General features: G+C 32.6%; 1 pseudogene; it reads left to right on the top strand.

Moving 5' to 3' along the window:
- The first annotated feature begins 4160 nt into the window (after positions 1-4160).
- On the top strand, positions 4161-5903 carry LOC148616797 (uncharacterized; annotated as a pseudogene).
- The last annotated feature ends 6483 nt before the right edge of the window (positions 5904-12386 follow it).

The raw sequence follows: 12386 nt of genomic DNA, 5'->3' as shown, positions 1-12386 counted from the left end.
TTTCTAAATGTAGATCAAGATATGAGGCTGACTTCACGGTGTCTGTAGTATCCTTTATCTCAAGTTCTTTGGGGTAGATACGATGTATCAAATCCCCAAAATTAGGATTGTTTAAAGATATTGCGTCATCTATATAGCAGAAACTGAGATTAAAAGATCTAGCTAAACGATATTCTTTCTTTCGGATCAGATCAGCTATAAAGTCAGCCTCATAAGAGTGAAGGAACAGATCAGCAAGTAAAGAAGCACAATTTGTTCCCTTTGGAATGCCGACCGTTTGTTGAAAAAAGCGTCCACCACACTGGACAAATATGTTGACGATTAAAAATTCAAGCATTTTGTAAACGTCTTCTGTATATTTGGAAGTTTATTTGAAATAATTTCTTACAAAGTATGAGGAATCTCTACCAAGAAATATATACATGTATTTGTGTCTAGGTGTACCATCTTTTTTTGAAAAAAAAAAACAACGATGTATAATGTTTTAAGTCTGGGTTTTCATTGAGTATGTGGAATAGAAGTATACAGTGTTGAAAAATCAAAGGTTTTAATGATATTGTATTCTGATAATAGTCTTGAACTGATTGTCTCCAAAAGATCTATCGAATTTTGCAGGATCCACATTGAATTAACAATTGTTACGGGAGTAACAAGTGTTGTGATATGACTGCAAACCCTCTTTGACAGCTGTAAGTATAGACGTTAAAAGTTTTAAAAGAGGTTTGGTGGTACATTTTGCAGACCCAGCCATGTAACGTTGTTTGTATGGGTTCTTGTGGAGTTTAGGAATCTAGTACATAGACGGTAAATCACAGTCATCATCCTTGGTAGAGAGACCGAAGGAGGATAGCATAGATTTATGGTTTTCCACAAGTTCTTCTTCGGAGAGTGTAGTAGCGGCGGTATAGGTCTTATCACTCTATTATTTTCTACATCTACCTCTGATAATAAGCATTGGATGTAAAACGTTCTGCAGACAAAAACAATGTTGCTTTGGGCTTTGTCTGCTGGTACGACAACATACTTGTCATGTATAGTAGAAAATGTTTTTGCCACGTCCTTTAACCACTCTGCCAGAGAATCAATATCTTCTTGTTCTTGTTTTATCCATTTTCTTGCGTAGTCCTCCACGGCATCCATAAGAACTTTAAAGTTATAATTCCAATTTATGGAGCGCGGTTCACGGTACTTGGGACCTTTAGAAAGGATATTACGCAGAGATTCGTTTTCGATGATGGACAAGTCTCCCGTAACGACGTGACCGGAAGGCCCATATTTGAATGGAGAGTTTTTGCAAGAACAGTCAGGTGGTTTAGCCTTGAAGTCCTCAATCTCGAAGTGCTGCAATAGCCTTATATAGTTGAAAATTTTGGATGCAATGGGTGAAGTATAGGAATATGAAATAATTGGTATGGATTTGTCTTTGAAACATGGGGGAAATTTGTTGGTAACGTTTTTGTGATTGAGGATGTTAGCCAAATTAATTGCATCTATACATTTGTTGACAAACGGTAGTGGAAGAAATGATCGTTTTTCTTCATTTTGACTTTTCACACAAACTGGTTTAAATTTACATAATTTTTTTCAATAACTTTTTGTTTTTACTTGACATTAGTTCAGAAAACTTAAAGATGTTATGAGCTTTCTGATAATACCTAGGTAAAAGTCTAAAAACGCAAAAGACTCCTTTTTAATTTGGACTTTATTCGCTTTAGAAAAAGGGGCCAAAAGGGTAATTATACGTATTTAATTAAAACCCATGTAGATTGTTTTTTTTTTTCGATTTTAAATATTCTATTTTTAATGTGTTCTTTATTTAATTCGGTTAAAGAAATGTACAGCAGATTTTATGTGTTTTTGGACCGTTTTCAAGTTATAGGGGGTCAAAGTTGGCCTAAAAACATTTTCATAACTTTTTTTTTTGTCCGACTTCGAAATTTTTTTATTTCATTGGATTCTTCATGGGATTCCTCGTTAATAATCCTGCCTGCCAGATTTCGGATATCTCTTACGGTTTTCGAGTTATAAGGGGTCAAAAAAGCCACACCAGAATAAATCATTTTTGTTGTTGTTGGTCCAATTTGAATAAAAAAAATTCAAAAAAATATTCTTTTTTCTGTATTCTTTTCAACATTTCTTTCATTATTTTATCAGATTCGCTAAAATCGTATTTTTTATTCATTACGTCCACAATCGTAATAATTTAATCTAGTATCGTAACTTTTCAATACTTTTTATTGTTTTTAAAATTGACGCTAAAAGAGTTTTTACGTCCCAAACAGAACGTCACTTTGGAAACGTCAAAAATGCGCTTTGTGACATTTTTGTTAGACACGGTTTTATATACATATATATGACCCATTTGTTAAGCCAAAGAAAAAATGAAATGATAAAACCATAGAGGAGGATGAATACATTTTTAAGTATATGAAGAAATCGACTCAACAGCATTTGCCTTTTTGAACAATTTGTTCGAATTTCGCATGGTGTTCGCGTGAATAAATAAAATAATATTATACAATTTTTAGATTTTGTGACGTTTTGGTTAGACACATGTTCAACCATGTACCATTATTTTTAGAAGATACTATCTGCAGCATATATACATGAAAAATTCAAAATTTCATAGTTATTAGTTCACTCAAATCATCAAAATAGATCTCATTTGAAAATAAATATTTCCGTTCGGCATCTGCAAAAATATTTACTATGATCATTATTATACTGAAAATAAATATTTAGGCCTGCAAAAAATCTTCCAAGTCCCACTCAAAAACAAGTGGTCGTTACCTTGTCAACATTAGGAGACTTGAGTGGTTCCTTAAAAGCTTGTTTTTCTTAATCCTATTGCGTTTTTTTTTCAGTTCTTTTTGTTCTTCTGTTTAATATGACCAAAAAACGTGAGCTTCTCGACAAATTAAAACACACATCGAGTTAAACAGACAATATATAAAGATAGTTATTATAACATTTGATTCCATGATTCATATATCGCAAAGACTAAAGAAACCAACATAACTAGGTTTTGTAAATGAAGATTGAACTGCGCATATTTTGTTCTTCAGCATATCCTACTGCTTTTAACAAGCATGTTTTCTCTGTTAGTGTCTTACTACTATCAACGTTTCGGTGGCCAACGGTTACGATTTCACGTGAAAAGTAGGCGGATATCTTAACCCTTGGCTAGCAAAGATTGTAAGTGATTCAAAGTGCAATCGATTATAGTGCACGGTTTCGACTCCTGGGCAATGAAGGTATTATATTTTTAGTATTATTATTATTAAGATTTTTATTTATTTATTTTCTCCTCAAATACAACTGAAATTGAAGACTTTGATGGTTAAACCGTGTGCTGCATTTTATATTGCATGTAAAGTTACTGGTAATGACGGATGTACTTGTTTTTTGTTTGCTTGGTTTTGTTTTTAAAATATCACATTTCTTCGGCGCAATTCGATAAAAAAAGCAACATCCTTTGAAAATTAATTGCTTAATCCAAGACTATAATAATTGGATTTTCTTCGTGTGTGTGGTCATGCTATTCTTTTATGGCGGCATGGTGAATTCAGATTTGTCTCATTTTAAAATCGGACGTATGTAAAAAGTTATGTACAATGTAGTATGAATATATTCTTGATTTTTGCCATTTTTGTTTTTTATCATGCATAGGCGGTCAGGTATAAGCTTTATTTTATTACTTAACTGTGTCCTAGCGTGTTGTTTTAATAGGTACAAAAAAGAACAAATAAACAAAACAAAACAAAACAAAGTTCAACAAAACAAAACAAACCCACCCAAAAAACCAAACCAAACCAAAACAAAACAAAGGCGAATCCAAGAGGGGGTGGGAGGTGTTGATTATATATGTAGTAAAACTGGAAAATCACTGGAAAGTTACACCTTAGACCAATCAGCGGATCTCTCTTTTCTGAATTTCTGGATCCACTACTTCCTTTCGATTCAATACAGTTCAGATGTATCAGCTACACAACAATTCCGTTCTTGTTTATTAACATCTTCAATATATTGATATTTATGTAACTGTGAACATTGTATTTAAAAAATCTGTATTTTGTTATCTTTTTCAGGTCCACATTTTGTTTTCTTTTATAGTTTTAACAAATCTCATTTCCGTTGTGACTTTCAATCCAACATGAATAATAATTTCGCAGTTGGTAAAATACACAAACGACCTAAGAGACGCATATTCAAACAACGAAATACATGATGTTGGGGACGTTGCCATATCTTTAGTGACTCCTTTACCTGTTATCGGAAGTGTCGTTGAAATACTTACTAAAACGCCAGATGAGCCGTTTAACATACGGAGAGGCGTTCAAAGCATAAACAACAATCTGCATATTTTAAACAGGGATATTCAGAATGTCGAGAAGAAGATTGAGAAGCTTGGAAGAAAAGTAGAATTTTCGATCGTTCCGACCGAAAAGTGAAGTTACACAGCTGTTACCAAGACTTCCTTAACTTCTTAAATAGACCAGACTCGAAGGCAGACCAAGATCGAGTGAAAAGCTGTCACGAAAAACGAGAGGATGTAAGGCAAATAGGCCTAATGTTAACTAATAAAGAATCACAGACGTTCAATATAAAGCCAATTTTTGACGAATTAATGGACATTGTATGTTTCTGCGACGGGGAAGTAATTAATCACATGTACCAGTACCTCATTGGTTTATATACTGAGGGCTGCTCTGCTATAACAATGGCAGAAGTACTTCTCTACGGTAATGACAACAAAGGACAACTTATGTCAGAATGTAATTATACTCTTGTCTTGGCAAAAAAGACCATCGCAAGCATTTACCGGAAATGTCAGACTGAAGATTGTGACAAATACATTCATAAACTAACAAAAATTGTCAGCGGAAACAACATACGAAACATCAAAACAAGTCTTCAACAAACGTTCCCATGGTTTTACTTTACTGTTGTTCTGTTTTCAAAAGACCCCGTCATAACGTATTATCCTGGAGAGATAACCGAATTGATAGTAGATTTTAAAGGGCACATTCGAAAAATAGCTTTGTGGTCCACTCAAAGGTCTAGAAACGCCTTAGGTACCAATAACACTTCCAAAACTGGCTTTAAGTGTGAAAACTCTACTATTCTATAAGTCTTTAATGATCTGAAGTTAGATCAAGACAACTGGGTACTCCAATCCGACTGTACGTTGATGTCGTCCTTCAGCGGATATTTGGCGCCAAACCAGCCCATCTGTGACCGCACGATGGAATTAGTGGAAGATGCCAGTTTGGACCATAAGATTAACCAGTTCATGCAAAGCGACATAAAATTGAAAGGTTGGCAAACAGTTTTAATCGCCCTTGCGTTCATCATTGTTATGGTTTTAATCGGACTTGGTATATATCGTTGTGCAAAAAGGAGGTAGTCAATTCTTGAGAGGACATTGACCCAAAATCTGCAACAGACTTAATTTTTATATTATTACATTTGTGTATAGACAGGAAGGATTCACTTTAAAGTATAGAATTTTTTTTTATATTGTGGGGGTAATTCCAAAATATTTCATTTTGAATAGTATTTAGTGTATTGATACGGCAATGTAAATAATCTCTAAGATGTCCGCCAGTTATAGAATCAAGAGATTCAATCAAAAAGTATTGTAACATAATTTCATTTTGGACGAAAATTAGTAGCAACAGTACATCCTAATTAGAATATGAACTCAAATATAAACCCCCAAATTGCAAATGAAAAATTGCAAAGTCATCTTGTCATCTTGAATTCAAGCGGACTGCGAACAAGAAAAAGAAAGTAAATGTTGAACTTGTTTGTTCTAGCAAAGGGTGATAATTTCAGACTTTTTACTACTGTATAGGAAGAATCTTTGTGTTGAAAAGCGTAATCATTATACATGTTTTTGTAAAGAATGTAAACCTACAGTTTGCATACGTTGTATCAATCTAGGAGAAAAAATACAGTACCTATATTTTCTCCAAATAAAAGGTATGATAGAAAATTTCATCTTAACCCATCGCAAGTAAAATCAAATGGTTGCTCCATTACGTGACACAAGATTTGTAATTCAAGTAAAAGTTCTATTGTTTAATTAAAGATTACGACGTAAATATAAATCAGACCTTTTATTCGGTACCCTGTTGTGTCTTTTGAAGTAAGCAGTGATGGTTTCTTAGGTGGCGCAGGGGGCATGTGTCTTCTTAAAAATATATGAGGAAATGTATATATATTTATTAGCACGGTAGTTTGATTTCCACAAATTTTATCAAAAACAAATCTAGGCCTTGCTCCGCTCGGCTATTTGTTATAAATACCAAGACCCTTTAACCTGGTTCTTTCTCTCCTCCTCTAGCTGTTAAGAGGTTAACAAGTTCATAAAAAATGAAATTTGGTCAGCCCGCAACTATTATGATATTAAGTAAAAACTAAATATTTGTACATAGCATTTTTAAAGATCCTAATTTAGTGATCACAAGCATGCTTTAACTCTCCAGACAAAACCCAAATTAACTTCGTTTTATGGTTTAAAAGTTTTATTTTCAGTGCACATAATCGCATTGATACTTTGCCACGCAACTACACGTTTTTACACATACCGCTTTTCCACGCGGTTACACATTTTTACACATATATGTACCCCTCTGACACGCAGTTACACATTTCTACAAATTGCATTGGAAAGCTTGTAACCTTGTAACTTTGCGATAAGTCCGTTTTGAGAACAATAAAAAAAAAAAAAAAAAAAAAAATAACATGAATGTGTGATCGGGTATTTTTGCAGTATTTTCTAGTAATGAAATCACGCTAAAAGGGCATTTGAACGGTACTTTTTAACAGCAGACCATTACCGGTTCAGAAATTTTTGATAAAAATGGCTGCCCTCATGGCTGACGTCATGTCTGATTTTTCGGAAATTGAGCAAGATCCTGATCTTGATAGAGGCGAGGAATGGCAGCAAAGTAGCGACGATGAATCTCTAGACACATCAATAAATCCTAGTTCAATTCCATCCGATGAAGAAAATGAAAATGTCGATGAAATCCCAAACATTCCAAACAATGAGCCAAATGACGCATTGACATAGCCCTTTTCATCCAAAATACTGGCACAACTCACAATCTGTGATCAACTGCGAATGAGTTAAACTTCTTTAAATTATTTTTCAATGATGAAATGATCCAAAACTTGGTAACTGAAACCAGCAGACATGCCACGCAGCATGGACCTGTATGGCAAGCCCAAGTGGACAAAAATGAGTGTTTTCTAATATTTAAAAAAATGAATTTTTTGATATTACAAATTCATTTTTTTGATATTACAAATTTGATTTCTAATATTACAAAACCTCTTTTTATTATGAAAAAAAAAAATCATTTTTGGTATTAAAAATTTAATTGAATTTCTAATATTAAAATTGATTTTTTGATATTAGAAATTGATTTTCTTATATTTGTAATATTAGAAAATCATTTTGTAATATTAAAAAATGTGGCTGACTTTGCAATATTGCACAGTGATTTTTTAATATTAGAAATTCATTTCTAATATTACAAATTCAATTTGTAATGTTATTAAATGTGTGATATTTTGTAATATTACTAAATCAGGAATTTGTAATATTAGAAAATGATTTTTTTATATTACAAAATGAATTCATAATATTAAAAAATGTTTTCTGTTTGTGTGCCCCAGGTGGTTGAATGGGGTACACCTGGCGTGTTACATGCTGGGGTTGTCAGGCTATAATACGGAAAACCTGACCGCAAACCATAGTGGTGCACCGTGTTGGGAAAGATGCCACGTTCCTAACACGTTAAAGAATCATACTGTGGTATTCTCCCGGAGTAGGAACCATAGGGCTCCGCCACAGAAGGCTAAATTGCCCGACCCTACCCACCTCTCCCTATTTCCAGTGGCAATCAAAATTTGTTGACCCCAGTATCCTTGTGTCCCATCCCATTTTTCATTTCATCATCATTTCATGTTCATCGTCTGAATATAGCTGAAATATTGCTGCTCGGACGTTAAACCCCAACAATCAATCAATCATTTTAAGCGCATGATACGCCCGTTGCCGTTTTAACTTGTCCTTATACTTCTAATGAATTCCTATGATTAAATAGAAATACTGTAAGCCCTGCCAAATAACCCCCCCCCCCCAAAAAAAAATTAATAATAAAATAAAATAAAAATGCACAAAAAATTTGGTACTATCAAGGCTACCTCAAGTTTAACTAAGTTTGTTGTCTTGATTTTCCCCCGTACATTTCTATCTTATTCAAAACACACTTTTCTGACAAGGTTATCAAGTACCTTTTATATTTATTAGTCAATCATCATAACAAATGGTCCGTTTTTCGACGATTTTTCAACTAATAAAATTTCCTTGGCGTTTCCGCCTTTTTTTAAAGAGTAAAATTTCATAACACGGAAACGTAAAATTTGACATTTATACAAATCGGAAGAGAGCTTACTTCAATAGATATTAACAATTCACCAGTTTCATAAAAGTTGGTGAAAGTGTTTTTGAGTAATTGTGCGAAAACTTGAAAAATCCCTCTTTTTAAATATATAAATTCATAACACGGAAACGATCAATCTGAAATTTTTAAAAATCGAAAGGTAGCTTACGTCAATAGATATGAATTATTGACCAAAGTTTCATAAAAAATTGAGTTATTGTCCGAAGTGTGGACGACAGACGGACGGACGGATGGACAACGGTATAAGGTCCTAGACGGGCGTATAAAAATGATTTTGTAATATCAAAAAGCATGTTTTTTAATATACAAAATAAGTGTTTTCTAACAAAAAATAGAATAATATTACAACTTCATTTTCTAATATTACAAATTTTGATTCTAATATCACAAAACCCTTTTTTGATATTAAAAATTCAATTGAATTTCTAATATTAAAAAAAAAGATTTTTTAATATGCAAATATTAATTTTCTAATTTTAGAAAATGGAATTTTTGTATTCAATAACGACTTTTTAATATTAGAAAATCATTTAACACGAGACAATTTAAATTTGCAAAACACTAAATTGCAAATCCTGTGCAGCTTTTTCTGCAACCTACCATGTCATGTGAGTAACCATTGGATGCAGATTTGCATGGGATTTAATAAAATGCATTTTGTTTTACAATATTAACTGAAATAAATTTGTAGTTACAATTTTAAATTCATGGAATTTTTTTATCCCATGGGATTCTTCATAATCCCATAGGATTTCATGAAATCCCATGGGATTTTTTGGTGTCCGATGGGATTCTTTTTTCTCCCATGGGATTTTAATTTCTACCATGGGATTTTTTTCCATGGGATATCTTGTGTTAAAATACAATGATAGTCATAGAGAGTGTATGCCTTACATATTCACTTAGTGCATTTTTCTTCTGTGCAGTATGAATAAAAAAGCTAAATGACTAAAAGAGAGAGGTTTTTTGTATTGTTTGGGATGTTTTTGAAGTTTTTAATCTTTCATAGCTTTGAAATGAAATCGCTTTTAAAATTCACTAATCAACCACAAATGTAAAACAACAAAATAGAACAAAATATTCAAAGACATTCTGACTATAAATATGCTGTTTAAGAATATAAACTTAGAATGCTGTATGAGCAGTACTTTTATCTTAGTATTTAAATAAATTATAAAAATTCTAATGATAGTCTAAATTCAGGTCCATAATCAGCTTTTTGGCACTTCTTTTTCTTCTTGGTCAGCTTCAACCCATGAAACATGCTTCCTTTCTCGTCTCTGTAGAATAAAACAAGTAAAAATCTTTATGCAAACAAAATATATAAAATATTTTACAATTTCATTTTATTTGTAATTAAAGTGATCTTATTTTTTCTTACTTGATATATGTTCATTTCTAATATCAACAGCTGAAATTACTTGCAATCAGACATCTGAAAGATAACATGAACAGACAAACAGACATGCAGATACAGTGCTTTCTATATAAGTTGGTGGCAGCACTTTTGATTTATTGTGCAAAGTATGATGAACAGATGGAAGGACACCAGTATGCTATAATATGTCCGTCTCAAAAAACAGGAGTACAAAAATTCTGGAGAACAGTGTATACCTGATATGATTAGCTATCAAGTTTGCATATACATAGAGGCAAGCAGGTGGCTGGTCCCTGAAATGGTGAAAAACAATTCTGCATAATACATATGGTACCTTTCAATTTAGTTGAATTAATTTTCATTGCAAGCATCCTTAAAGCAGTTATCTTGTAATGCACATAAGTAACATTCAATGTTAAGTCCAACATGCTGGGGGTAAGTTTAATCAAAATTAATTAAGAGATTGTGGAGAAAGCTGTCGTTGAACTTTCAAAAAATGTAACAATTTTAGTGTAGTCTGAGTTGCTCATTTGCTTTTGTTACTTTGTATGTATGATTTTAGTTACTTTATGTTCTTTGTTGTGTATGTCTGTTTTTCATGTCTGGTCTTTGTCCCTGAATTACATTCCTTTGATTGCCGCTATTACATTGGTTCCCTTGATTACCTTTGAAACACAAGGTATGTTAGTGGTGCAAAGAGGAGAGCTTAAAAATAATGGTCCAGTTCAACTATAATTTTAGAATAGGACTTGACAAACTCTATTTGCAATTGAATATTCACACAATAAAGATATTTGTTTTTGGCTTAAGCATATAACAAAAGCATCTGTATATAAAATATGCAAACTATAAAGTTTGACTGTGCCACATTTGCCCCAAAAATGGCAAAATATTGAAAGAAAAATCCAACAAAATATTTTGCAATATTGCAAATTGATTTTTAAATATTACAAATTCATTTTTTGATATAAACAAATGCATCCGAGAAGTCATGGACGCTAAAGTGACATCAGAAAATTAAGTTATGAAATTGAAGTCAACAAAAAACGTTTAAGAAATGTTTAATTTTTTCATCTAGTGTTATTTTAATTGAGTAAAATATGTATGCATACATCAACATAATAAACTATGATCGGTTCTTCACCCTTCAAGCTTGCATAGAAAACTTAACGCACGTTTACGGATATTGTCAGCAAAAAATAAAATACCCATACGATTATTTTGAGACCATTTCATAACAAACACAAATATTTGGTACCAAGTTACATTAATTGAAATCCCATTAATAATTTATATTCATCACTATTCTATTAACAAATGTGCACCACAAGGCGAGTACATTTAGTAACAGTGTGGTGGCCGAGCGGTTAAGGCGCTGAACTGATGATTCATTGTGTCCAGTTTGTGATGATATGCATGAGGACTTAGAACATCTTATAATTTCGTGTAGATGTTTAACTCGATTCAATGACTTTTTTAAAGACTTTTTACATAATATATTGTGTAATAGTTCAGCTAGCTTTATCAATATGTTAGACTTTAATTTTCTATGTTATTTCGGTCTACTCAAGAAAGATAAAAAAGTAAACTTTTATTTTGTTAATACTGCTTTATCTGTTAGAAGGTTTTGTGTTGTAAAAAGAAGAAATTTAGTCATGAAAGATGAGAAAGTTTTGCACATTATTTCTTATTTTAAATCTGTTCTTCAAAAGCATGTTAATTATGCTTACATGTATTATATACAGAAAAAGAACTTTTCTTTGTTTCAAAAATATTACTTGAATGACAATCCTGTTCTGCGCATCTCTGATGATAATGTTGTGATAGACTTTTAAATATACTTATTCATATATATACTGTCAATGTAATTTAAGGACAATTTGTGATCTGTGATATGTGAATTATTGGGAGATTAGCCCAATAATTCTTTTATATGATGTTTTACTGTGAATAAAATTTTATCAAGATAAAAAAAGGCGCTGAACTTAAGTTCCAATGGACGTATGTCCGCGTGGGTTCGAACCCCACCCGCACTAGCTATATTTTTGGTACCTTGAAATCGTATAATTGTATTCAAAAAACGAATCGTATAGGAGATCGAGTATAATGGATATTTTCGATCAAGAATTGCACAAACCAGTAGAAAAAAAATTGTCTGCGGTATTTATCTACAGTAATTGTGTAGAAAATATGTTGCTGTACATTCGGGTTATAAATTGATCTGCTATTTTAGTCAATTTGTTTGTTTGTTTGTTGGGGTTTAACGTCCGAGCAGCAATATTTCAGCTATATTCAGACAATGAACATGAAATGAAAAAAAAGGATGGGTCACAAGGATAATAGGGTCGACAAATTTTGATTGCCACTGGAAAAAGGGGGATGGGTAAGGTCGGGCAATTTAGCCTCCTGTGGCGGAGCGCAAAGGTTCCTACTCCTATCGAATACCACAGCAGGGTTCTTTAACGTGCGAGGAACGTGGCATTTTTCCCAACACGGTGCACCACTATGGTTTGCGGTCAGGTTTTCCG

Source organism: Perna viridis, chromosome 5 (assembly GCF_037379345.1).
Source record: "Perna viridis isolate PV_CMFRI_1.1 ecotype Kerala chromosome 5, ASM3737934v1, whole genome shotgun sequence".
Taxonomy (NCBI): Eukaryota; Metazoa; Mollusca; class Bivalvia; order Mytilida; family Mytilidae; genus Perna; species Perna viridis.
This window is presented reverse-complemented; position numbering and strand designations above follow the sequence as displayed.